This window comes from Labrus mixtus, chromosome 11 (assembly GCF_963584025.1).
Source record: "Labrus mixtus chromosome 11, fLabMix1.1, whole genome shotgun sequence".
NCBI lineage: Eukaryota > Metazoa > Chordata > Actinopteri > Labriformes > Labridae > Labrus > Labrus mixtus.
The window spans coordinates 10,208,470-10,234,448 of record NC_083622.1 but is presented as its reverse complement, the minus strand read 5'-3'; the positions used below and the strand labels follow the sequence as shown (position 1 = coordinate 10,234,448).

The 25,979-nt window shown below is 41.9% G+C and overlaps 1 protein-coding gene across 10 annotated transcripts in view; it reads right to left on the bottom strand.

The window, feature by feature from the left end:
- The window catches only part of syngap1b (synaptic Ras GTPase activating protein 1b), a 181,138-nt gene that overhangs the window by 59,812 nt on the left and 95,347 nt on the right, over nucleotides 1-25,979 (bottom strand). The window contains exon 1 of one of the 10 annotated variants that reach the window (XM_061049938.1): nucleotides 18,058-20,289. The exons of the other annotated variants lie outside the window; for them this stretch is intronic. The gene's annotated coding sequence lies outside the window, so the exon portion shown is untranslated. Of the gene's footprint in view, nucleotides 1-18,057; nucleotides 20,290-25,979 lie in introns of those variants that run through there. 10 annotated transcript variants of the gene reach the window in all.

Below are 25,979 nucleotides of genomic sequence, written 5' to 3'. Positions count from 1 at the left end.
TCCTATTTTTCCATGATTATTTTAAAGAATGTGTATTTGACACGTAGATTTCAAGGCATTTAAAAACTATCAAGGTGCCAAGGATTTGAAACAAGTCTGGTTGAAACTTAAAAGCACATCTTTCCGAGGTGCCAGATAGCCTAGCGGTTATGATGTACGCCCCATGTACTGAAGCTGTGGTCCTCGTCGCAGCGGCCGTGGGTTTGAATCCGACCTCGGCCCTTTTGCTGCATGTCATCCCCAACTCTCTCCTCCAAAAACACTTCCTGCCTCTCCTCAGCTGTCCAATACAATAAAGGCAAAATATCTGAGTTACCATAAAATTGGCAACACACATAATAAAAGGCGCAAATCTTCCGTCATCATCATTCGGCACATTTGGAAACCACAGCCACCTGTAAAATCTGTTGTGCTTTTCAAAGCGGTGTGGACCTGCTGGTGGAGCTAGATGAAAAGTCAACCTGCTCATGGTGTTGTCAGATCATTGACAGGCCTGTTATCAAGACCATTTAAATTGTTTCAGAGGGGGCCAACTTCACTTAAAGGAGGACCAGAAGATCTGTGAGTTTATACAGCAACAGGTGGAAATGGACCTGGTTATGAAGGGTCACTGCATTGAACACCCGGTGTACAAGTTGTAAGAGGGTCTCAGTATGGTTAGGGTTAAGGCGCTTAAACTTTCTGCTAAGGTTGATAAAAACAATGATTGTGTTTTAGGTTTAGATACACTACAACAAAGTAACGATCGATAAAGGAAACGAGGAAAGTGACTTTTGTCAGAAGAACTCAAATGTTGGTCCCACCCTGGTTGTCTTGGAATGGAAAAATTTCAGGAAGATTTAAGGACAGCTGGCCGCACACCCATCAAAGTGTGAAGGTTGTTCTGTGGCATGGGAGGGAAAGAGGGCGGGGGTCTCAGGAGCGTAGATGTAAGCGATGGCAGACGCAGCATTAGAGTGTATCGCCTTGATGACAGCTTTTTGCCTTTTATATCGCTACATGTCATTTGGACATATTCAAAGAATAATGTCTTGATTGCACCAGTTTGGCAGAGGACCTGAAGACAATTTCAACAAAAATAAAAAAAAAAGTGTATCTGGATAAAATGACCAACCCTGCCTTTAAGTCAACTTGAGATTGCTTTAAGCGGTGAGCGTGGTTAGAAAGGATTAAAAAAAAAAAGATTCTAGCTTCGACTCCACCTCCGCCCCCACACTGAATAATATGTTCAGTTATCAGAAGTCGTCAGCATGTAGCAAATTTCTACAAGATGAAGAGGAAATGGTTCCTTAAGTAACAAAGCCTGGATGACCACCGATGATAAAAAAATGATATTCATGGTATATTGATCATCTCCAGGGTGAAATCAAACCCGGATTTACATGGTTGCACATTTTGGTCTCTCACTGTTTTCTCTCTCAAGTCTATATCTAGTTTTATGTCCTCCATTTATTTTATGTCCTCCATTTATTTTTAGCTCGATCAAAGAATTGTCCACAGTGCGATAACCTTCAAGCAAAAAATAAGTTGGGTGCGTCCTCTCGTTTGTTCGTTCTTGTCGATTTCTCCAGCCTGTAACTCTGCCATGTTCATCATGCTGTCTGTCTTTGCTTTTTTCCTTTTTCCTTTGCACTCAGCCTCCTCTGTCACACAGTCACACTAATACTCAGACACACACACACACACACATACGCCTCTCCTCTCCCACGCAGCTACTTTACATAATTCAAATAGTGCATTTATCCCTCTACCTCTCTTCAGCCTCTGATACTTCTCTCTCTCTCTCTCTCTCTCTCCTCTTCTCCTTGTTTTCATACCGTCCTCTCCTTCAGATTCATTGTGGCATCTAGAACCCTCCATCTTCTCCTTATTACCTTTATCTGTATTCCCCTTTTTCTCTCCCCCCATCTGGCCCTTTTCCTCTTGCTCGCTTTCATTTACCTGTCCAAATGGCAATCTTTTTTCACCACCAGCCTGCCCGTCTCTCTGTCTGCAGTCCTAACATTTTCTCCAACCCACGCAAGCAGGAGAAAAAAAGGATGACCGGTGAGCTGTTTGTCGGCCAGCCGAGACATCAAACTGTGCCAGGGTCTCTTTGCCCACAGCTCCCACACTACCGTATCAAACTCTGGAGGCAGGGTGACTGACTGGTGGAGGAGTCTGTCTAAATTAAATTCCAGAGAGCGGGGATCTTACATGAGAAGGTTAGTGACAAATCACAGGGGAGGGGAAGTGAAAATCAAGCTTTAGTTAAATGCCAAAACTGAGAAGGTTTTTGACCGTTTATTGACATTGCATGAAAAGCAAGTTCATTTTGGTGGAATAACAGTTTGCAATTCGGTTACAAAACCTTAATTAGCAAAATGTTAAACCTATGATGTCAGATGGAACGTCACAAAATGAAGATAATGATACGGTTGGTAGGCGGTTGATTTGAAGCAGCAACCTCTGGCGTTAAGAGATAAAGACAATGCAACTTTTTGTTTTGATGATTTTAAGGCTAAGAGGTATTTCATACTTAATCATGGGTGCAGGTACAGTAGGTTGACTGACAGGTGGCCGCCTCTCTGTCTATTACTAAAACAACTAAAAGTTAGGTAGAGTTAGCATTGCAATTAAGCGACCAGCCTCGACCAGCATTGCCCAGAGTTTCCACGAGAATCGTGCACACCGATCACTCCCGCTCTCTCTAGTCAACGCTCATGTTTCCACTGCACACACGTGTTCATTTTCGAAAGTGACCGCTGCAAGCATGCCTCAAACTGGACAGAGCAGATCGACCCGGAGAGGAAGTCAGACAAGGGGAAAGCACAGGACATCCGCTCGATTTCAGAATAAAACACAATTTACAGACTCCTGATCGTATATCCCATTACTTTGTCAAAACAGGCATCAAATGAACAACATATCAGCCTTGGAAAGACAAACTTTCCTGTTGTTTGCACGGGATGCTCATGGCTGTGCTCTGCTGCGGTCAGGCTTTGGCAACAGACCCTGAACAGTGGGGTAGGATGCGTGCCCTCAGATGGAGCAAAACCACTGCACGCATGGTTACTGTGGAAACAGCCAGTTAGGCTTCATAACTGCTCTTAAGCAAAAAATGCGGGACGTCACAGAGACTACGTCCAAGTTTTATACATTATGGCTTATTAAGTAGTAAGTGTAAGTCAGAAATTTTTCAAAAGTGTACCTTTAGTTTGGAGATATTAAATAAGTTTTACCTCCTGACCTTTCCTTCAAGATGTCCTCTTCTTTCATGTCAGCCCTTTCTTCTTGTTACTCCGCAAGAAGTGTTAATTACCAGCGATCGTCATGGGTGACGCCCTGCACAGCTAGAGGTTGAGCCATCATTATGTCTGCATCATAACTGCAGCCATCTCACTGAGAAGGCCTCAGAATAACGACGTCAAGATCCACTTCTGAATATATTGTTTCTCAAACTAATTAGCTTCTCCTGGAGGAGCAGATTGTGCCGAGGAGAGAATGGTGATTTAAGACTTAACTGGCATCAGCACTACTGTAAAATAAAATAAAGTGTGATCCGTCTCTGTGGTTTTAGCTATAGACGGTGAGATCAGGGAAGAAAAAACAAGCAGTCTGTGAGTTCTTGTGCAATCCAAACCCTCTGGGAGGGGTAACATTTGGTCCTTTTGGTGCCAACTTGGAGACATACAACTCAGAGAGCGCATGTTTTATTACATCCTCCAGTGGAGGGCTTCATTCAGGTCATTGGAATCTTGATATTGCTGGAAATCTACCAACTCTTTGTTTGGCAAAGGTAGAAGCGGCTCTTTACCGAAACGAGATTAATAAAGTATTTCTGACTCTGATTGTTGTTTCTCCCTAAAAGTGCTGAATTTGTTCAACCACAAAGTCTACTTTCTATGTTTAAATAATGACTCTCTACAAGGTCTCCCTCTGAACATAGATTATTCAAATGATCCAGCAGGAAGTCCATTTATATTTTTACAGCTGGTGACATTGCACTCTCTTTGCCGTTTGATCTTAAATGGAGCAATGCAGAATGAATTGAAATCACAAGATGACCTTACTATATGATCAGACATTAAGGAAACATGCTATGTTGAAGTACTGGCTTCTCTGACAACAATGCAGCAGCCAGTATGTCCTCCTTCTAACTTTAGATTCGCTACAGAATGTTTTCTTTTGTTTTGACCAGAGAAGGCTGTCGGTTTAGAGGCACCCCCACACGGCCGTTTTGGACGCCCCTGGGTCAGCCCAGTAAACGGCAAACCAACAGGCGTTACAGCGATGGAAGCGGGCAAGAGAACTGGTTCAGATAGAAGTGATTGTACCCGACCTAAAAAGCCTCTGCATGTTTCTAATAAGCTCCACGAGCAGAAACGTGCTCAAACTAGGATCAATATTGGAGATGCTTTTGAAAAATGGAGAGAGGTTAGAACGAAGAAAGGTTTACAGACTGATGCAGAGCTGGATAAACACTGAAGCTTCAGAGTCCACCACATGGCAACCTGCGTGAGCATCGTCTCTAGGAAGGAGGGGGCGAGGTGGAAACAGGTCTCACCAATGTTTTGAAACTGGACAGCAGTACCAATTTTAAATGTAGAGTAACATATTGCTCCTTTCAAAGTTCCTCTAATGCTGCCCATCATGGTTGAATCTTTGTCTGAAACACTGAGTTCCCCACATTGTCGACCATCAACTACACTTACTGTAAGTCTTCTAAGTAAAACCTGTCCTCTGACCGGATTTTCATGTTTCGTCTGTTTCGGTTGACTCGGGACGTTTCTGGGCGGGGAGTAGGTGTCTCCCCAATCCAATGATAGCACGCTGGCGAGTTTAGGAGTGGATACAATTCAGCGATTCGCCGTGATTCAAACTGGAGTATTTGAAGGATATTAATGCAGCGGCAAAGAAGAGAAAATATAATCATAGTGAGCCAAAATGTCAAGCGGGTAAAGCCCGTCCAAAACAACGGTGAACCTTGGGTTAGCTTTCACCCGCGGTTGCAGGGTTGGCCTGCTTTCTGTTGGACAGGCAGACGCCAAACACCGGCAGTTAGCTTGTGCTAATGTGTGGTAGCTTAGCAGTAAAAACACACTACAACCTGCAGTGGGTTAGGGTTGAAGAGTTAATGAGTGCGCTTCTGGGATGAAGGGCCAGGTTTGAATGTTGTGCTTACAAGCTCCAACGAACATTGCTACTGACTCTACCTTTAATTTTAAAGCCCAACTCTATGAGCATTTCTATTTGAAGAGTGATAAACGTTACAGAGGCACTTTCAGCAGTTTGTGTTCACATCTTTATTTCATTAACAAGTTGCTGAGCAAGAATCCCCGCACCAATGTAAGATTTCACTTCCTTAATCCCCAAAGAGACTGTGAAGCAGTGTCGGGATTAACATGCAGTTTAAAACACAAAAACATGATATTCATAGACTCCTCCGGTGTGAACACACTGTCTGCTTCAATTCAGATCCATCTGTATTTGTACCCACACATGGGCCAGACTCTGAGTGAGAAACACTGATTCTGTATCGTGCAATTTGTAAGAGTGTCCACAGAGGGTATAATTTGATTGATTTACAGAATCCACAATACTCAGTCAATCATGACTGTAAATGAAAGACGCACAGGTCTGCTGCATGAAGCCTTACAGAGAGCACAAGACGCTCTTATGTGTTAAGCACAGCTGCAGTGTTAGCCGGTGAACAAGGTTAAGAGCTCCTCTGTGGGTTTAACCCTCCTGCTCTTAGTCTGCGAGCAATTATTTACAGTGAGTGCAAAGACGACTGTGAGCCTGCTGCAGATGGCAGCAATAACTCCGTCTGTAGCTTTATTAGAAAGTGCATAATGTGTATCAGTCATTATTGGATTATTGCTTTATTCAACGGATAAAGTGCACATTATCAAACATTTCTGTAAAAACAAAGGTACCGCCAAACGGACATTTTAAATCTGCTGCGTCTGGATGTTTCATACTGTAGTGAACTTGAAAATGATGTTCATCAATTTAAATTTTTGGTTAACATAGACATATAAAGGATCACATCAGATTGTAATCTGTTTTTTTTTAGATGTTATTAATTACACACCACTCCAGCCAATCAGAATCGAGCAGCCGGTATGAGTAACACTGCTGTATCAGAAAACTGATGCTCCACTGAAAAATATCTACCTGCCTCCTCGTTATATGGAAACATTACTTAAAGAAAAGACCAACAGGAAGCCTGAACATGACTGAGCTCCCAAACCACAGACAGCTACTTTGGCATCAAAAACTCGTCATTATGAGCCAGTACACATAACGTATGGCTTTAACATATTCAGTTAGAGTTGCAGTGACGTGACTAAATGTGTTCTTGGTCTGAAGGTTGATATTTTTTTCCATCGTAATGTCCAAGGAATTTAACAAATTTTGCAAGAGGGGGTCCCCGCTGAGGTTAATGCTATATCTGGGTCATTGGTTTGGCAAAGTTTGGGATATCCTGATGGGGTTTTTTCTCTTTGCCTGATTCTGTCATTATTTCAAAACCCTTCAATAACAAAGAGAATATAAAAAAGAAAATGAGGTTAATCCAAAGTTATTGGAGTGTTTATTGGAATAGTGTAAACTCAGGCCAGGGAATAAGATGAAGAGAAATTCAAAGTTTCAGGAGATCAACACAAACGTTATTTAGAAATCTAGCTTTTTTTTTTTTTTTTTTTTTTTTATCTCTTCAATGAGTTCATGCAATATTTGGAAAATTTAACATTTATCCACCGATGATTTAGTTGGAAGCTCTGGAGAAAACTCACGTCGGTAGAGTTTAAATTTAAATACTTTTAATTCAGTTTAAGGGAATAATTTATTAACAAGCGCAACTGAGGAGAAGAAATAGATTCAACTTTTTTTATTAATGGATGTAAACAAGCTGAATCCAGAAACTCTTCAAATGAAGGTCAGACTGAACTTCATTAGATGGCTAAAAAATTGTAGAGGGATTATAATGTGAAAATACATCCACCTATTATATCTATACTGATCCCAGCAGTCATTGGGCAAGAGGCGGGGTTACACACTGGACTGTTTGTCAGTCAACCACAAGGCTGACATATAGACAGACAACCAGCCACACTCACATTCACACCAACCAACAGGCAATTTAGATTCACCAGTTAACCTGACGAGCATGACTTTGGACTCTGGGAAGAAGCCGGAGTAACACGCCTGCATGCAACCTCCACATATAAAGGTTCCTGTCAGACGGGGATTCGAACCAGGAACCCTCTCGCTGTAAGGCAACAGCGCTAACCACTGCACCGTGCAGACTTGTAATGCAGTTTTAATGTAATTTTAGTTTAAAGCTGTACAACGCAGACCTCAAATCCAACCGTTTCCTGGAGGTTAATGGTCCAGAAAACCGGATGTGTTCCAAACAGAAAGCCCCTTTCACACTTTACAATCATCAAACAAATATTGAACAGCCTTAATGGAGGTTCTTTAGTCATTCAAATTCACCAGGAACTGTTTCATTTATTTATTTAAAGGACAGTGCACATTAATCAACATTTCTGTAAATGTGCCAGTGTTAGCCAGCAGGCTAATTTTCAACTGTTTGAGAGGGGTTTAAAAAAAAGAAGTTTTTTTGTGTTCAGTGCCCTTTGTCTGTCTGTTTGAAAGCTGAATTATAAAAAGATTTAAACGTCTGATTTTAATGATGCTTGGTGGAAGGTTGAAGTGTTGGCAATGAAAAAACAAACATTACATTTTGTCCACAAACAAGCAAAGATATATCCATGTGGATTTCTTTTAGTATTGAACATGTATGCAGAGTTGTTGTAGTTGCTGCACAGAAGAATACACCGCTGGCCTTGGTGGAGGTTTGCACGCTTTTAGTGCCCTTCTACTCTCATCTACTAACCTGGAATTTTTTTCAGCCTTGCCTTCAACACCCGGTCCTCCCATCAATGTCACAATCTGAGCCTGTATGAAAACTTCTTTTTTTCACAGATGGACTGGATGCAAACTCGCACTGCAATGTTTTCACCTGCTTTTCAGCTAAATTATAATCCAGAAAGAAAGCAGCTTCAATCACCAAAACATCAAACAGAGTTCCACTGTGCTCTGATAGCTTGTGTCTGTCTGGGTCCTGAGAACATTTCAAAACACATCCTATAACTTCAAGTCATATCTAAAGTGTTCGGTTTAGGATCTGATCTAGGGAAAAGGAAAACATGACAGATGAACTATTCCAAAGTCAAAGTCCATATCCTACACAAGGATGAGAAAAGTGTTTAGCCAACGCGTCTTGATTTACAGATACTGAAGGCTCCTGTGAGGAGTTTGTGGTGGGCGTCAGATTAACAGCACGCTGCAGAAACAGACGTTTTATTTTCCATGACTAGTATTGATTCAAAGTTGCATTTTAGACATTTAAAATAAAGCAGGATACATGTACAAGACAAGGTCAGCCACAAGATTAATCTCCCTGCTTTGTCCACAGGTGGTGCCAAAATCAATAAAACCTGAGAGTTCCTCACAGGAACTTTAAAGATCACATATTAAACTTGTTTTCAACCAGTGTAAATAAGTCTCAGAGCTCCCCAAAACATGTGTGTGAAGTGTCTTGTTCTAAATCCACTCTGATCCTGTATTTGATCATGTCTATAAACCCCTCTATTTCAGCCCTGCTCAGAACAGGCTGTTTCTGTGTCTGTAGCTTTAAATATAAATGAGCTGTGTCTGACCACGCCTCCTCTCTGGAAGGGCTCGGGTGTCTCTGGCTTTCTTGCAGCATGCCCCTTGCTCTTGATGTGGATATGATTAGTGAACATTGAAGGGGTAAAATTGTCCTTCACATCCTCAATATGCTTCGTGGGGAAATTCATGGTCATAATTGTAACAATGTTTTAATACATTGCAACTTGGCCCTTTAAGTTTTAGGGACGGAGTGCATTTTTATGCCTGAGAAAAATGGGATTACCCTCTTCAAAACATTTATTTGTCCTCTATGTATGAATTAAATATTCAGCATTTTTTACTCATATTTCTTACTTCTGTTTTTGTTTGCTTAGTTTGTTCTGTTTTGTTTCTGTTTCTGATTATTTTAGTTTTGCTTCCGTTATTGTCGACCAAACTTGGAGAAATCCTCCTTTAAACTCTTCCTCTCTTGACTCAGGATTTAGGATACGCTGTTTGTTGAAGTCTAAACTTGAACATTAAGTCAGCTCCTGTTCACTTTAAAGAGTATTTTCACTTTTTGCCTTCATACTATAGTACAGAGTCCACTTGCAAAAAGCCTCAAACAGGATTTGAACCCATTTTAAAGCAGTAACCCGGGTTTGGATTGCCTTTGAACATCCACCTGCATTCGTTCCACATGCTGCATTAACTGTTATTCTGTAAAAGCAGGCGCCGTGAGCACATCACATATTTTGGAAAATGATGCGCTTCAACTTGAATGGAGAGCAAAATTCCCTCCTTAAACATAATGAGCCGTACCTGCTTCTTTGTACACTTTGCATGCACAGAGAGGGAGAGGAGTGGGCGTGAGCATATGTATAAAATCATCTGTACGCTCAGTCTTTATATGAGGCGGTTTGAGGTGGGTGGAGTCAGCGGGGTTGAGAAAAAAAGACATCGAAAACTCTGTAGAAACGGCGCGCTCGTTGTTCCTTTTGTCAAACCCTCTGCCTCCTCGTCTAAATGAATCAAAATCCATTAAGCTTTTTCCCTTTTATTAAAGTGTTAACAAAAGGTCTGCAACGAAAAGTCTCGATCGGTCCATTTAAATCTATTCCTCGCTCTCTTTCTGATCCCAACACAGGCTCCGTGTTCCGTTGCCATGGTTACGTCTCTTCTTTTTTCTTCTTTCCCCCACTGAAGTGCCTTACATTTCAGTTTCAAATATACTTTACAACGAAACTCTAACGGGAGACGGTGCTCAAGTATTTGTGCACACATCGGTCTGTTGTACACTACTTTGACACACACACACACACACACACACACTAGCAGAGAAAAGAAAGGTGTTAAATCAGCCGCAAACACTCTCAGTCAATCATTTTAAAGCTTCATTAGCTCTGGAGTCACTGCTGATGACTGACATGATGTGCTGACTCAAAGTGCGAAGGCATTTGTTTCCACTCGCTTGTTGCACTTCTTTTGAAATTTAATTATGTAACTTTTATTGCCAGATGATGTAAAGGCATGAAAGGCAAGACATGAAAAAACAAAAAGGCCTCATCATGTCACACTGGAGTTGTGATTCAGTGCATCTGGGGTCAGGCTGCAGGTAGACGTGCTTGTCTCTTATATTTAGCAGGTTAATAAATCATCCGTGTGCAGAAATAACATTGTTCTTATTGTGACTCTCGCTGTGCTGGAATGTTACTCCGGCTTTTGGAAAGACAGCCAGCTGCATGCCAATTAAGATTTCAATCTATTATGAAGAAGAAAAAAAAAAAGGGAGAAAAGTGTCCAGCCAAATGTGGAGAAATAAACCTCACCTGTCAAATTACTGTCACAACAAAGACGGCTGAATATCCAGCTGGAGTAAACATGGGATGTTTATCTCACTGCTGTTTGAAAAGTGGGCTTTATTTATTGTGCAATATTTTAACCAGGTGTACAAATTCTCTGTGACATTTAAGGCCTATGCACACTGAGTCCGTTTTTTTTGGATGCATTTTTTGGATCTGTAATCAGGAAAAAACACAACGTTACGCACAGACACCTTGCACACTGAAGACAGTTTGGATGCGTATATTTTTGTATTTCATTGCGAAAATGTGAACTCAATTTTCTTCACTTTATAAACATTTCTATAATCCCAATAACAATGATATTACCAACAATTAGATAGATCTGAACTCCTCTTACTTAGAAAGTGTTTTTTTTAAATCTCATAAAAACAGACGGTAGAATATCAGAAGCTGAATCATTTCAGTAACAGAACTCATTTCCCCCGGGTGCATCAACAATTGCAAAGACATAACAGAAATTTGTTCTGTAACACATGTGCACAGACTGATCCTGCATGGTTTGTTGTATGAGTTACACAAACAGCGAGTGTGCATGGAGGGACTGTAACTGTATGTACAGTTTTTTTTGGACCAATCACAGCGCTGTATATCTGAGTTTGTTTGGCTAAATTTACAGCTACAGACTTCAGTAGGCTGCAGGATAACATAACAAATCACTCACGACCACCAGCCGCTATCTGCATGATAAAAACAGACATATGAGAGTGCACTTAATGAAGTATTCATACACTCTGTAATATCAACCTTTAAGGACCTGTTGCTTTGTGAATGTCCATGAAAATCTTGCAGAAAAACATCTTTTCAAAGACTGATTTGTCCTCCTGTTTGCACAGAGGATCTCCATGGCGCCTACACACATTCCTTAAACACAGCCTTCTTTTCACTGAGACCCCGCACACGGATTCAGCAGCAGTACATTTATTTCACACCATGCTGATTTATTATCCATCAATCTGCAGATTCCATACGGTGGTCACCGTGGGCGGCGGGATCTGATGGACCTGACTGATCAACTATGATCTGTTCACGACTACTTTTTACAACCAGCTGAAACTTTTTTAACAGGAGAGGGATTCAAATGCTTCAAAGCAGACAGTTTGAATTCTATTAAATTCCTGTCCACTTTTTGTCAAATTTAGGAATATCACCCTAACTGTCTGCGTTATTTCTAATTAGCAGCCAAAAGCGTTGGAGCGCTGCACTCTGACCTCTGCCTCACTCGTGAAGAAAGGAGCTTCACCATGAGAGCACTACAGATTACTCCCTCTATTTGAGACCAATTTTCCCTCAGGCTACCAATGCTCTAGATTCTGGTATCAGTTTTTTTTTTATTTGGAAGTCGTGGAGTCATGTTCTCGGTCTTCTTCAGACCAAAAGATCTCCCAGAGGAGTACGGGGGGGGGGGGGGGGGGCTGTATCTGTTTGAATATGAAGTTTAAATATCAAGTAAAGAATGTGACCAAGCAGTTACATACGCCTGATTCCTAATCCAAATACACATCTCATGTTGGAGTAATAGTTTGACACCATTGACGTGAACTCATTTTCTCACTTGGTGAGGGTTAAAAGAAAAGATCTGAAGCATTCCTGTTTCTGGCTTCATATTTCATATTTAGCTAACCAACAATTTAAGATCCAACATGTGCAAGGAGGAAAGTGGCTTAGCTTAGCATAAAAATGACCTTAAGGGCTGTGTTGCTTTATGAAAGGTAACAATTCGTTATTTAAGCCTCTTTCACACAGGAGTGTCGGACCCAGACATTTCCAAAGTTCCGTGTTCACACTTGCCCCTCACACCGAGAAGTTCTTCTTGTTGGACGAGGGGAGTAATGGGACGGCCGACGGGTCTTGAGAGGCAAGACATGACCCCTAATGTCTGCTGTATAAGTCTCAGTGCAAGCTACACAATGACAACATATTACAGTTATAGGACGTATCCACAGTATTGATTGAAGAGTGAAAAGGAACATACTGGTGTGCAGAGTATGAGGTATGAAGACTCCTCACTATGTGCACAAAGATTAGATCGGTGAAGGAACGCTGCAGTAAACTGAAAAGGTGTAGATTTTCTTACCTACTCCTTATCTTGCCAAGAAGTCTAGTTAACGCTTAGAGGAATCTGCAACTTTCCCTTCAAACCATTCAGAATATTTTTTTGTATAAATCAGGAGGACACAAAGGTTAAATCTTCATAAAAGATATATTTTCATGCTCTATTCTTTTGAAAACCAGTTTTTTTTTTGTTATTCACTTTGTTTTAAAAAATGAAACACTTTCATATTCACACAAGGTTGCATCCTTGAATCGCTTATTCGGTCGAAAAACGGCCAAAAATACAAAAATATTGAATTTACAATCCAGCAGAAAAACAAAAAGGCATGAAATCCTCAGAGCTAAAATGCTGGAAGCAGAATATATTTTAACTGTTGCTCCATAACTGATGTCCTGACTATCACAAAAGATTCACCTGCTGATTACTGCAACATTACTGGAACATGTGTGCATGTGTGCAAGCAATCCGTTCACATGTTTGTGTGTGTAGCCATGTGCTAGGCAACATGTGAAATGCTGCGCTTGCTCATTGTGAATGTAAATCTGATGTCAAGCTGAAAGCTGAAGAGGGAATGTGTGGGTGGCAATCGCTTCCAGCTTAGACCCTGTGAGAGAACTGAGAGAGAGAGACAGAGTTAAAAGAGTGGGAGGGAGGGATGTAGACACACATGAGTAAGAGAGGTTGGTTAAAAAAACAGAAAAGGAACACAGTGTGTGTGTGTGTTGGTGTGTGTGTGTGTGTGTGTGTGTGTGTGTGTGTGTGTGTGTGTGTGTGTGTGTGTGTGTGTGTGTGTGTGTGTGGGGAGGTGGGTAAGTGTTCGTGTAGGTGGGACAGCGCAGGAGCAAGGCTGTATGGAGTGAAGACAGAACAACAGAAAGAGAGAGCTGGAGTGAGAAATGAAGAAGAAAAAAAAAGGAAGAGAGTGAAATGGAGGAAATGCATTTGGGTACCAAGAGAGGGAGGGAGAGAAAGAGGGAGAGGGGGGAGTTGTACTGAAGATGGGGGAGTTGGATGGAGAGAGGGAGGGAGGGAGGGAGGGAGCTCTCGAGCCAGAGATGGAGGCTGGAGAGGGAGTGGGTGTCTTAATAGCGCTGAAACGCTCAGGGCTTTTTGTATGTTTGCCTTTGTTATGATAGAACGCTGGTCGGCTCCCTGTTTGCTTTTGATCCATGAACTGTGACTACAAATGCAAGGCAGTCTCTCTCCTGTGTTTAAAGCACAATGCAGCCGCTGCATCTGCATCTGAGACCCCCTTGTTACATAATCTTATGCATTTAAATGTAACCACCTAAAGCCAAGCAGATGAAGGAATGAGGTTTCACTCCCTCCAGTAGCTACATGCAAAGAGAAAGGGGATGACATTTTTATTTTGCAAACACTTATCTGGACACTCTCCCTCTCTCTCTCTCTGAGCTGGTAGAGCTCTGCAGAGGTTGTTCTAACCGGTCTGAAGGAGCTAAATGTGTGTGGATGTTGAGGAGAGCTGGCACAGAGTTGTGATTTTAAAGATACCGTGCAAGGTTTCAATCCTTCATAGGGCAGCAGCAGAGTCTCTGTGCAAACCCTGACCTCTCTGTCAAAGTCTATTCTGCCTTCTGAACAAAACTCTGAAATGCACTGTGTGCACACAGCTACAGTGTGTTTCCATGAATGATGAATGTGATCTTTAGAGTCTGCAAGATGGCCATGTCAGGATAGAAGTGCTGAGGGGCCATATTACTTAATGTGCCGAGCTTTGCTGATGCATATGTCCAGAATGAACAAGTTCTGTTGCAGAGAGAAGATAACCTTCACCAGAATCACTTTTTAAACAACCAATAAAAATCCAGCCTTAAACCAGAGCCTTTCAGATTTACTGTGTAACCCATACGTCTGCTAAGGGGGAATGCACTATTTCTATTCTTAGCAGCCTTTAACAAGCATCATTTACCATAAGCCCCGGGCAAACGCGGGATAAACGTCAGGGCTCAACAGAGGAGGGCTGTGGTTATTCAGACATGTCGGCAAAGACAGCAGCACAGAGAGGACCGAAGGTTTTACACAACGTTACAGGAGGAGAAGTTCAGTGGATTTAATGGATGTGGACAAAATCAGGTTATGATGACTAAGAACTGTGTTGCTGAGCTTGCAGTGGTCATGGTTTTACTTTGTTATTTTCAGTGATTGTTTGAACTTGTATCAATACACTGTAAGCACTTGGGATTTTTATACAGTTTGTTTTTTCAGCCTTGAATTATTGGTATTTATAGTCTAACTCAGGGAATTCCATTGTATGTGATTGTTTTGTTTTGTTGCAGATAAGTATGACAAAGCTCTGATTTTTCAGAAGGAAAAAGAAGGAAATTACCTCAAATACTCGAAGATCAAACCATTTGTTTGAAAGAGCTTCATTCAACATCCCATTCTATATCAGGGTGCTCAGTGTCTTATTTTACATAGATGTGTCTGTTGTCTCCAAAAAAATCATGACTCATAGCCTATCTTGGTATAACTATCAACTCATTAATACTGTTAATGCAATTCTGAAAATACTTTTTAATCAATCTCCTTAGTGTGTGCATGAGGAAATCAGCCAGTTAGTGATTTTAGCATCATATACACGTGTTCAGAATTTCACTGGCTACAAGAAACGTCCATTATCGGCACAAGAAAAGACATTCAGCAATCAGTCAACAAAACACAAAATCTTAACAATCAGGTTCGACTATGTACATCGTTGGTCGGGGACACACCTTATTTCATAATAAGTGTGAAACAAGAGAAACAAGGATATCTTATAGAAACAGATGCTGTGTTTGGTGTAAAATGAAAATACTCATTCAAGCCTCTTTGTTTATCACTATTTGACTACGTTGATATTCCCTACATGCACGCTGCTTCGTCTGCACTAAGAAAGTTGGACTCGTGGCGACGGTAGCCTATTGGTTAGATTTTGTGCCCCATGTACAGAGGTTATATAGTCCCTCAAGCGGGCGACCCGGGTTCAAATCCAACCTGTGTCTCCTTTACAGCATGCCGTTCACCTCTCTCTCTCTCTCTCTCCAATTTATGACTCGATCCATTGTATCTCCAAATAAAGGCCCAAAAATAAACCTTTAAAAAAAAAAAAAAAGTTGGACTGGTGCCATGCCACTTTGTGATTCATCCCTGGTTTCACTTTTTGGAAACATTGCTGCATCTTGTACGAGAAATTTGTTCTGAACCATCTTTCTTTAGACGGCCATACTACGTGAGCTGCCATCTTATTTCTGTTCACTACTGACTCCTCAAACTTTCAACAGCTGCAACCTTTAGTCTCGTGGCAGATTCTGTATTAAACTCCTCTAACTCACTCCGATTTCTGTACAAAATGCCTTTTCTGCTCCCTCATCAACCCCCGACTGTAAAAACAGATGGACAACAAAAAAAGTCCCAAAACCTGGTTTCTGTCATTATAGTTTGAGTGTTTATGTTTCTTTCTACAACAATGAGTATCATATGAATCTGTTCTGCTGTGGACGGAGCCGATCTGAGGGATCTTTCGATGTTTTATCAGTAAGTTCAATGTGTGTTCTTGATAGTGGAAGGGGCGGGGTCATTGACCTACACTGCAGCCAATCGGTGGGCGGAGCTCTAAATATTTTGGCTTCACTTCCAGGCGGCTGGTTCTCGGTCCATCTTAAAATAGAGTCTATGTGTAACTTCTGTTTACTTACAATCTTGTTACTGGTTGCTGTGTGATGTTTTGTCTACTGTCTGGTCCAGGCTGATTTGCAAGAGACATTTTGTAAATCAACAGAATAGAATCCTGATAAGTGAAGCTTAAATCAAACACACTTATGTTTTCAAGGAGAGTTAAAAAAAAAACCCTGATGAGGGATTCTAACAGAAGCTAGCAGCTGAGATTCGGGTCCGCTGTACGGTCACGGCTTCAGCTCGCATTCTCAGTTTCTGCATAAGGCTGTTCTTTTGAAAAACCTGTCCCTCACAAGCCTCCCGAACTTTACAGAAATGTAATACTACAAACCCTAGTGCTGCTGATGAACAGCCTACAGTGGTTTAAAAATAAATTCCTGCATGAAATAAAAGAAAAATGTACAAAATGCAAAGCAAAGAAAAGAGATTGGCTGAAAAGAATCATATAAGACTATTCCAAAATAGACATAAATTCAGTGTTACATAAAGAAGTCCAATGATCTCGAGTGTGAATGTTACACAACAGCTGAAAGTGCAAAATAAACCACAGAAGTATACTGTGAAATAATGGAGCTATGAGTTAGTGTAGCTGAAATCTACCAATAATTACAAACACAGCGAGAAGGAAGCAGCAGCCAACAGTCAGATCCTGATACATTTTGACTGCTGATCACAAGTTTCTCTCCTCGACATGAGCAGCAGGCGCCAAGTTGGAATTTACCCAATATTCTGGACAATCCTTTGTTTTCTCAGAGATGATTCGACGGGCAAAAGTGGATTTAAATGTGAACAAATCCACAAGACACTAGTCTGCTGTTTTATTTTGAGCATTTGCACAATGCTAAATCTGTCATGGCAACGTTTTTATAGGTTGACATTTAGTTTGAAGTGGAAAATTCTCATGCTTTGTTTGGAGAAATTAGTAAGATAATGTCAGAATACGAGTTGGATTGATGGTGCTATTTCTCGGCTGTTTGCTTGCAATGTTAATGATGTGTCGTGGGCGTCTGATGTAAACTTTCCTGCAGGAACATTTTACTTTCAGGTGTCAATCAAATGTCTGCAGATTTGATTCGCCTCGGTTGGAAGTGAAGGCAGAGGAGTGTTTTCCTGCCTCTCTGCAAATATACCCCGATGCAGCTTTAATTCAAAGAAATCTTGGATCTAATTTTGGATCAAGCTTGTGTTTTGCGTTGGGAATTATTTGATTTTTTAGTGTGTAAACAATACAGTACAGTCTGATCTTATTTGCTTGGATAATACAGCGAGAGAGCAATGTTGTACTTGAAGTCTAGCTGAGCTTTAAGCTGCAGGGAAAGATTCTTCAACACTCAGAAAAAAAAAAAATCAACTGAAAAATCCAGTATAGATGAGCAACACAGATACAGATTTATGCAAATGAGCTTTTGCTTGACTGTTACATTGCATGTGATGAAACAGCAGATGGGAGCGGTGCACTATCTGTGCTCATGAGCTTGGTGCTCAACACAAAAAATAGTGATGTCATCGCAAAAGAGATGGGTGCAAATGAGGTGAAGATCATTTCACAGTGTATATCTGACTCTGAGGCTGCTTTTTGTCTTAAAGACTACGTCAAATCTGATGTCGGGATTAGGTCAAATTTACACACTCACTCAGAAAAGAAAATCAGGGCTGTGCAAAGTTGCAGTTATGTTGTGTGTGCATTTCTTTTACCCAACAAAATCATGCTTGTTTTCAGTGGTTTTTTTTCACTTGCATCAGAATGTGTATTGATTTAGACTCACACAAATATGGATTTTAATGGAACAAAAGTCAAAGAAGAAGATAAATATGTCCTACCTAGATCAGGTGGGGCTTGTTGTGCTTTGTGTCCAGACTTCTAGAGACAATGTCTCTGGGTTTGCAGTCTTTGTGACCCCCACAGTAAGCTGATTTCAGCTAATACCGGAGATGCATTCACTGACTTCAGCAGCCTGTATTCCACTGAGTCTCTGTTTGTGAAACTGCAGCAGCTCCGTAGTTTGTGTTACATTCCAGCGAGCATCAGCTCTTGTTCCGAATCGATACTCCAAAAGCACACAGTGATACGAACGTCTATAAATAACCGAGCGTGTTGGTGTATCTGCAAACGGCACCTGCCAACAAGTGTCATGACACACACGTGTTTGTCTGACTGTCTGACAGGCAGGTGACCGTCTTCTGGAGGGTTTATAAGGCCGTGTTCACGTTCCAGGGCAGAGACGTATTGCTCAGATAGTCAGCGCTCAAATTAGCCTAGAAAAAAAAAACAGGAATAAAGAGGACTCTGACTGAAGCAAAGCCAGGGAAATCAATTGCACCGCACAAGACCAAGGCAGCAAAACACTTCCATGTGCAAATGGATGAATGATGGCCTCAAACCAATCTCTAACCTTTAAATATTTCATAGACAAATAGGTATATGAATAAATGATAAATCACCAGCCTCCAATATCAAGGCACCTGGAAACAGGGCTCCTTCAAGCTAACTGAATTTCTTAAAGTTCTTCTTTAAGTTCTTAAGATGTCATAAAAAAAAATATCTAAAGCGGTCGTATAATACATTTAAAGTACAATTCTATAGAAATATCACAGAAAACTATAAACTATATATACTACTATAAAGAATTATTATAGCTTTGTAATACTTAAGACATAAAAAGTACCATTCAGTGCAATATGGTGACCATTAACTCACTACTGAGCTCCACAGACACACTAGAAGTCGGTAAACAAAGATTACAGGATTATTATTATTATGAGGATTATTCTCGGACTATTCAACTACAAGCTAGGAAGAAAACACAACCATGACACAAAGTTAAACTGCTGTAAAGTGGCCTAGAAGTGGGAGGATGTCCTTCCAAAGGGTACAGCTCAGGTAAATTCGCGACTGCAGGCCTTTACTTGTGCTGAATTTACCTTTCAGGTGACCCAAAAGTGCCACGTTGATAAGAGTACAGGATGACAGTTATTAAGTAGGCCACTGTTCGTTATCTCGCATCTTCAGACTAATTAGTGAGAGGTACAACGACGGAAAAACAAACACTCACAAAGCCAGCTGAGTGTTATAATTTCACACTGAGGCACTGTTCATCCTCCCCCCGCCTCCCCCCGGCAGCAGCAGCAGCCTGCTTCTTCAGCACCGGCAGCACCGGCTCTTCCGCGGCGGGCAGTCCGGCTGAGAGCTCCTCCTCCCCGGCCTCTCCCTGTCCTCTCTCCCCGCTGCCCTCCGCCCCGACCCTGCACTCGCAATTCCGGTGACCGACGGAAGATCCGCTGAGGCCAATTTCTCTCATCTTTTAGATGGGAATGTTTCTGCAGTGCTTTCCTTAGTGGGTGTCCGCCTTGTGCATGTCAAAAATGAACTTGCCGAGGATGGATGAGTGAAAGGTAAACGCGTTTCTACTTTGGACTCAGGAGGAAACCGGCGCTTCGCTGCAATCAAAAGCTACACGCAGAGGGGGAAAGCTGCGTGATTGGATGTGCATCCGTACGTGTGCACGTGCATGTGAGCGTGCATGTCCGCGCCATGTGTGGTGCGGTGCGCAATATCTCCGCCTCTCTGCGTGTGCGCCAATGTGCGGGCGGAGAAGACGCGCTGCGCTCCCCGCTGCGCCTTCTCGTCCTGATCGGACTCCTCCGACGGGGCAGTCAGCGGGCAAGCAGGAGTAATCAAAAAGGAAGCTTTAATTTCCAATGCAGGAGGATATGTGTGGACAAGCACCAAACACCACAGAGCACTGTGGGAAGAGAGAGACAAAAAAACGAAGTGGAGTGGCCAAGAAACAAGCCACGGCAGAAAGTAGTCTAAAAACTGCAATGCCTAAAACTGAACGCGTGCCAGCGGCTGACAGGCAGCACACGAAGGAAAAAAAAAAGAGGCGATGGTGGCAACTTAGTCCCTCGTTTCATCCCCACCAAACGGCGGTTCATCTTTAAGTAATCCGCCTGGTAAACGATGGATGGTGTAGCGTCTCCTGTCTGCTGCCTGGACGCAGATAATCCTGCACAGGTGGACAGCAGTACAGTTTGGAGAGGCAGCAGCAGTGCACTGATGCCCTGCGCTTCAATCTCTCTCTCTCTCCCTCTCCCTCTCTCTCTCTCTCCCTCCCTCCCTCTCTCTATTTCCAGTAGTGTGTAAGAGTGAGTGAGTGAGAGAGAAGAGGAGGAGAGAGAGACGTGAGGTGGGGTTTGGTGGATTCCTGCTGGGACCTGGAGGGATTTTAAGCCCTGCAAGTAGCCCTCATCACTTTAACTCATCCATCCCCTTTCTATTTACTCCTCCATCCCCCCCACTCCCTTTCTTTTCTCCTTCACCTTCTCTTGGCGTGCACACAGCACAGTGTGAAGTTCAGAGCCCGGGGCAAATGTGTGGGAAGCATGCAAGCATGTTATTACTCGCAATGTACATCTACAATACCCCCGGTGTACCACCTGCCTGTGCATGCTGTTAAACACACACACACACACACACACACACACACACACACACACACACACACAACTTCACACAAATCATGACCAATCAAAATTAAAATTCTGTATGATAATTTCTACATCCAAGCCGTGCACCACCCCTGCTCATTTCCCATGAGCTCGCACGCCTCTCCATTAATTTATATAAATACTGCTCAGAAATCCATATAATAACCGGCCAGCCAATACATTCAATTATGTAAATCTGCCAAACGTGTAATTCCACACCTCAGTGCGGTGCGTGTCTGAGTGTATAAATGATACAAGCAGCATCGAGCACTTTTAATTTCAGCTGTAAGGACATCAGCATTGATTGGGCTTTCAGCAATAATAAGCAATCAGCACTTCCAGAGGGGTAAAGGGTATCTTAGATCAGTTTCCATGACAACTGTAAATTTGAAGCAACTTTTTTAACCACTGTTGTTTTATGGCATCTGTACAGTTGCTTTACTCACCGCACCACAGTCCCTTTATTGCTGGCGAGATATAAAGCTGGCTGAAAAATAACGAACCTCCACGCTTTTCTTTCATGCGAGGCCGCTGCAGTTTCATATCAAATAAAAGATTTATATGAGGCTAAAGATGTGTGGCTGCACTCCGCAGCTACTTCTTGGGGGTTTTTTAAAACTGTTTTACTTGGGTTCAACCTCCACCACTTCCCCGCTCGTGCCACCTTCAAATAGCTCCCAATCATCCGAGGCTGCAGAGACAGGCTTCAGGGATTCCAACAAACATTTCAGCTACTTTACCCCCCACGGCTCTCTTTCTCTCGTCCTCTCCCGTTGTCTTTTCCTCTCCCTCCCTCCTTCGCTCACACCCTCTCTCTCCTTTTCTCTCTTTGTACCACAGCCTGTCTGTCTGCACTATAATTATTTCCATGGTTACCATTAAGGATGTGAAGCTCAGCCTGATGCTCTGTGGTAGTAATCTTTTCCTCTCCTCAGCCTGTTCCCTCTGTCCTTCTGTTCTCATGTGTCGCTTCTTTTTCTTCTTCTTTTGAGTCCCTGCAGCCGTCTCTCACACACTCCTTTCTGCAGCTACACGGGCAATCTGCTTTAAAACTAAGATTTAAGGTAGACTCTTGTATCGTTACAATACCTGCACAAATTCATTCCCATGTCTGAGGATGTGCTGCAGTCAGCCTGTCCCATAGGCACTGATCTTATGATGCATCGCTCTAGTTGTCAGTATGCATGGTAGGACAATGCAAGATGCTACACACGTGACATTTTTCACATTTTTCAAATTTTTAGCGCTTATAAAAACGTGGGACACTACAGGTAACAATTTTACGGTGGCGATTCCACACAGGAGATCTTTCAGAAAATCGCATGATCAAACCTGACTTCAGAAGAAAAAAAAAAGCATGGAGGACCGACGTCGTCCGCTGGTCTCACACGAGTGATTATACAGGAACTCATGTTTATTTTATTTATTTATTTGACCATAATCTGTCCAGGTTAATTCCACTGAGATCGGAGGCGGATTGGCGTTCCCATAATTTCACAAGCTGTTTTTTGTTTTCAATATTCCACTTGGCTCGGGGCACATGTGTGTTCATGTTTGCTGCCATTTTTGTGAGTTTGAGTTAAAGTATGCAACATCCAGTTTGTGACGCTTTCTGGACTGCTTTTTCTGATTGGCTATTACGGGTAGTCGGCCTGAGGCAGCCCAGTCTGGAATCATAAATATCAAAACATGTTTACGGGGTTAAAGCAGAAAAAATCCTCTGGTATGTAGCCAGCATTGAGCAACAAAGAGAGAATAGAAGTAGCTATTATGGGCATCAAAATATTAAAATAAAATAGCTTTGTTTTTTGCTTAAACACAATGTGATTTACCAGGCAGCTGAAGCATTGCTAAGGCGTATATGAGCATGAATCATCAGTAGAAATGATGAGTAACTCTGCTAAAATATCTGTTTCTTGGATGGAAAGTCAAAGGCTGAACACTATAAACAGATAAACTTTCTGGGAAATGTACTTACTGCTATTTCTTTTACAGAGTAAGACGAGAAAATTGATGTCATTTGAGTAAATAAAGAGATAAAGCCGGATGCTTGTACAATTGGCTCGGCATAAAGGCTGGAAACAGAGGAAAACTAACAACTGATGGTTTATGACTGGCAACCTTAAAGTGATGAGTCTCCATGTAGACACTACACCCAGAGAGAAACACAAGTCCCATAGAGCCAATACCTGAAGTTATTTCATTTAGTTTATCTAAAGAGTGTAACTTCAAATGTTGTGTGTAGAGCTACTGTGGTACTAGTCCCTTTAACACTGCCAGTTCGAGATGGGGCTTTTACTTCCATAACATCTTGCAGTCGATGTAAATGTCATAGAGGTGTCATGGCAAGACAAAGTTGTGTCAGAATTTGAGCCAGGACTGGAAGTAGCAACAGAGCTGTAAAAGGGGTGAAACGTCACTCAGAAAAGCTGAAGTTGGCATGGCAGAAAAAGCTCTATACTGTATGTGTGCATTTCTGAGTTCATTTGAAAACACACAGCATTAGACTGCTGTCTAATCGCTGAATTGTACCCACTCCTAAACTCACCTGCGAGCTGTCAGTGGCCCGGGGTAACACATCAGCTCGTGTCAACCGAAAAAAACAACAATGTGTAAACCCAGACAGAAGACAGGGTCTCAGCAGACACAGTCTGCCCATAAGAGGCCCATAAGTGATGACTAAGCAGCATTACTTTTGTATAAGTCAACATTTTATTTTTTAGGAAAACGCGGCAGGCTATCTTTAACTACAATAAAAAAGCACAGCTTATACTTTTCATCTGATTTGCAAACTTGACAGATTTTTTTGTCTTTGCAGTGAGGCCAATGGGTACTGTAGCATAGAATAATCTGTTATGGACTAACTGACTTGTTAAAGCAAAGTTTCTCTAATTGGCAGATATATAGAACTGCTAAAAGGACTCTAGTTGTTCCACGTTGAGTACCCTTGAGAATACAGGTGCGGCTCATAGAATTAGAAAGAGAATCTATCTGGGGTATTGTCGAGAGGAAGATGAGAGACCACCAGACCGAACAATGCAGACGAGCTGAAGGCCGCCATCAAAGCAACCAGGGCTTTCACAACACCTCAGCAGTGCCACAGGCTGAGTGCCTCCATGCCACGCCGCAGTCATTCAGTAATTCTTGCCAAAGGAGCCTCGACCAAGTATTGAGTGCATAAATTAACATACTTAAGGGTCGACATTTCTGTATTATACTTATTTTTTCTGATTGGGCTTATGTAATATTGTAATTTTTTTAGATCCTTGAGTTTTTGATTTTTATGAACTTTAAGTCGTAATCATCAGGATTAACATATGAAAGTTTCACTTTATGAATTAAATTACATAAAAAAAAGGAACCTTTTAATGTTATTCCCATTATAAAAGCTGCACTTGTATTTATGAAAAAGCTTTAAGATGGGAATATTCAGAGGTGAAATATTTAGAACCTGCCTCTCCCTGGTCTGTTCAAAAGTAAGCTGTCTTTTTCTTTCTTTCTGCCTGTAGAGTCAGAGTTGCAGGGTGCTTGTTTTTTTTCTAAAGAAAATTTCACAAAATGTCAACCAGTGGAAATCATTTAAAATCCTGCTGTGGAACCAGCAGGACTTAACTCTGGGCTCTTGTCTGAAAGTATAATAAGATGATTGGCTTACAAAAGAAAGTCCGTTTTTGGCATTTCTGGGATTTCTTCCTCTCGTGTACTCATTGAATCTCTGATTCCTTCAGCACAATACCAAAAAACTACGTTTTCAAATGAGGAGTTATTACACATATAGACGACTGTCATGATGCCGACTGATTTCAAGAAATATTTTCCATATATAACTTTCAATTGGAAGAAAAAAAGACTTTTATATCACAAGAGAAAAACATTTCTCATAATAAATATTGTAATTAGTTTAGGCATGCTCTGTCAAACACCATTAGCCAACTGCTAACATCACAGAGCTCAACTCCAGGGGAAGCAGTGCTTCCATCACAGGTCGTTAAAAAACTTTTCATGGAAGCGATCTCACACTGCGATGTCTGCCAGACCTCCTCCATCTCCTCACTGTCCGTCTAAACTTGACCAAGGTGCCATCCGCTCCAGCTCTGGTGCAACCACTCGCAGAGCCGACACCAGCTCGTGTCAGCTTTCGTGTTTCAGACAGATAGATAGATAACGGGAGGTTCGGGCTGACAGCAGAGGAAGCAACCAGAGAAGTTGTAACAGGAAACACACTGTGACAGCCAGACCCCTGAAGAGCGGCAGGAGAAAATGGAAAAAACAGGAGGGAGCCGGGTGTTGCATTGTGAGAAAGTGGAAGACAGAAAAGTCTTTTAGTTTGTGACGGGATGATGGATGGTTGAACAACGACGACAGAAGTAGACATGTGCACACTGCCACCTGGCTGGGCTTAAAGCCAAAGAAGGAGGACGAGGTGTAGAGGATGCCAGTGTGGGAGCGGCTGGCATTAGGAGCATTGGTGTGTCATTTCTTTTTTTTCTTTCTTAACTTTTCCAGCCAGTGGGGACGCTCTGATCGATCAGGCAGCAACCAGAGTTGTCCAGAATCTTTTACAAATTACCTGATGAAAAAAAAAGTGCTGACAGGATTGAAAGATCAGAAAACACCAAAGGGCAAACAAACAAATGTCAAACAGGTAAAGTTTTCACTCTTCAATCCATCATGGCCGCCCCAAACGTGTCCTCACAGGAGTCAACCCCAAGCATTGAAAAATGAAGCCAATGAAGAAGTGTTCACCGCAGTAATCCTGGTTGTTCTGATGACCCCCTAACTTTACCTCAAGCACCATCAAAGGTGTAACCTCTTTAACAATCCTGTTCAATTTCCCAACATCCAGTGGATGGACTGGCACCCAACGTTTCTTCTGACATTTGTGATTTCCAGACAATCACTTGACTCTAGTGTCATTATGAGGTTGACATTTGTGCTTTTTGGACAGACTTTTCTTTTTTGCAACATAAACTAATTTCTTCCACTACTTTGATTCATGGCCAAATACCAGGGCTGTACCAGGAGCTTATATATGGATCCAGCTATCTATTTATTTTCAGTTTAACAGCACTAACCTTTTCTACCAGCTAAGATGAGTGTCGTGGTCTTCCTACAGGAGGCATGTTTATTTCTGTTCCAATAGTCAGCTGGATTTACTTTTTAATCTTCCCAGAAAAAAAAAAAAAAAAATTCTCTGAATTTCTCGATCTTAAGCTGCTGCAAATATGAGCTAACTAAAGTGAGCATCAACATGG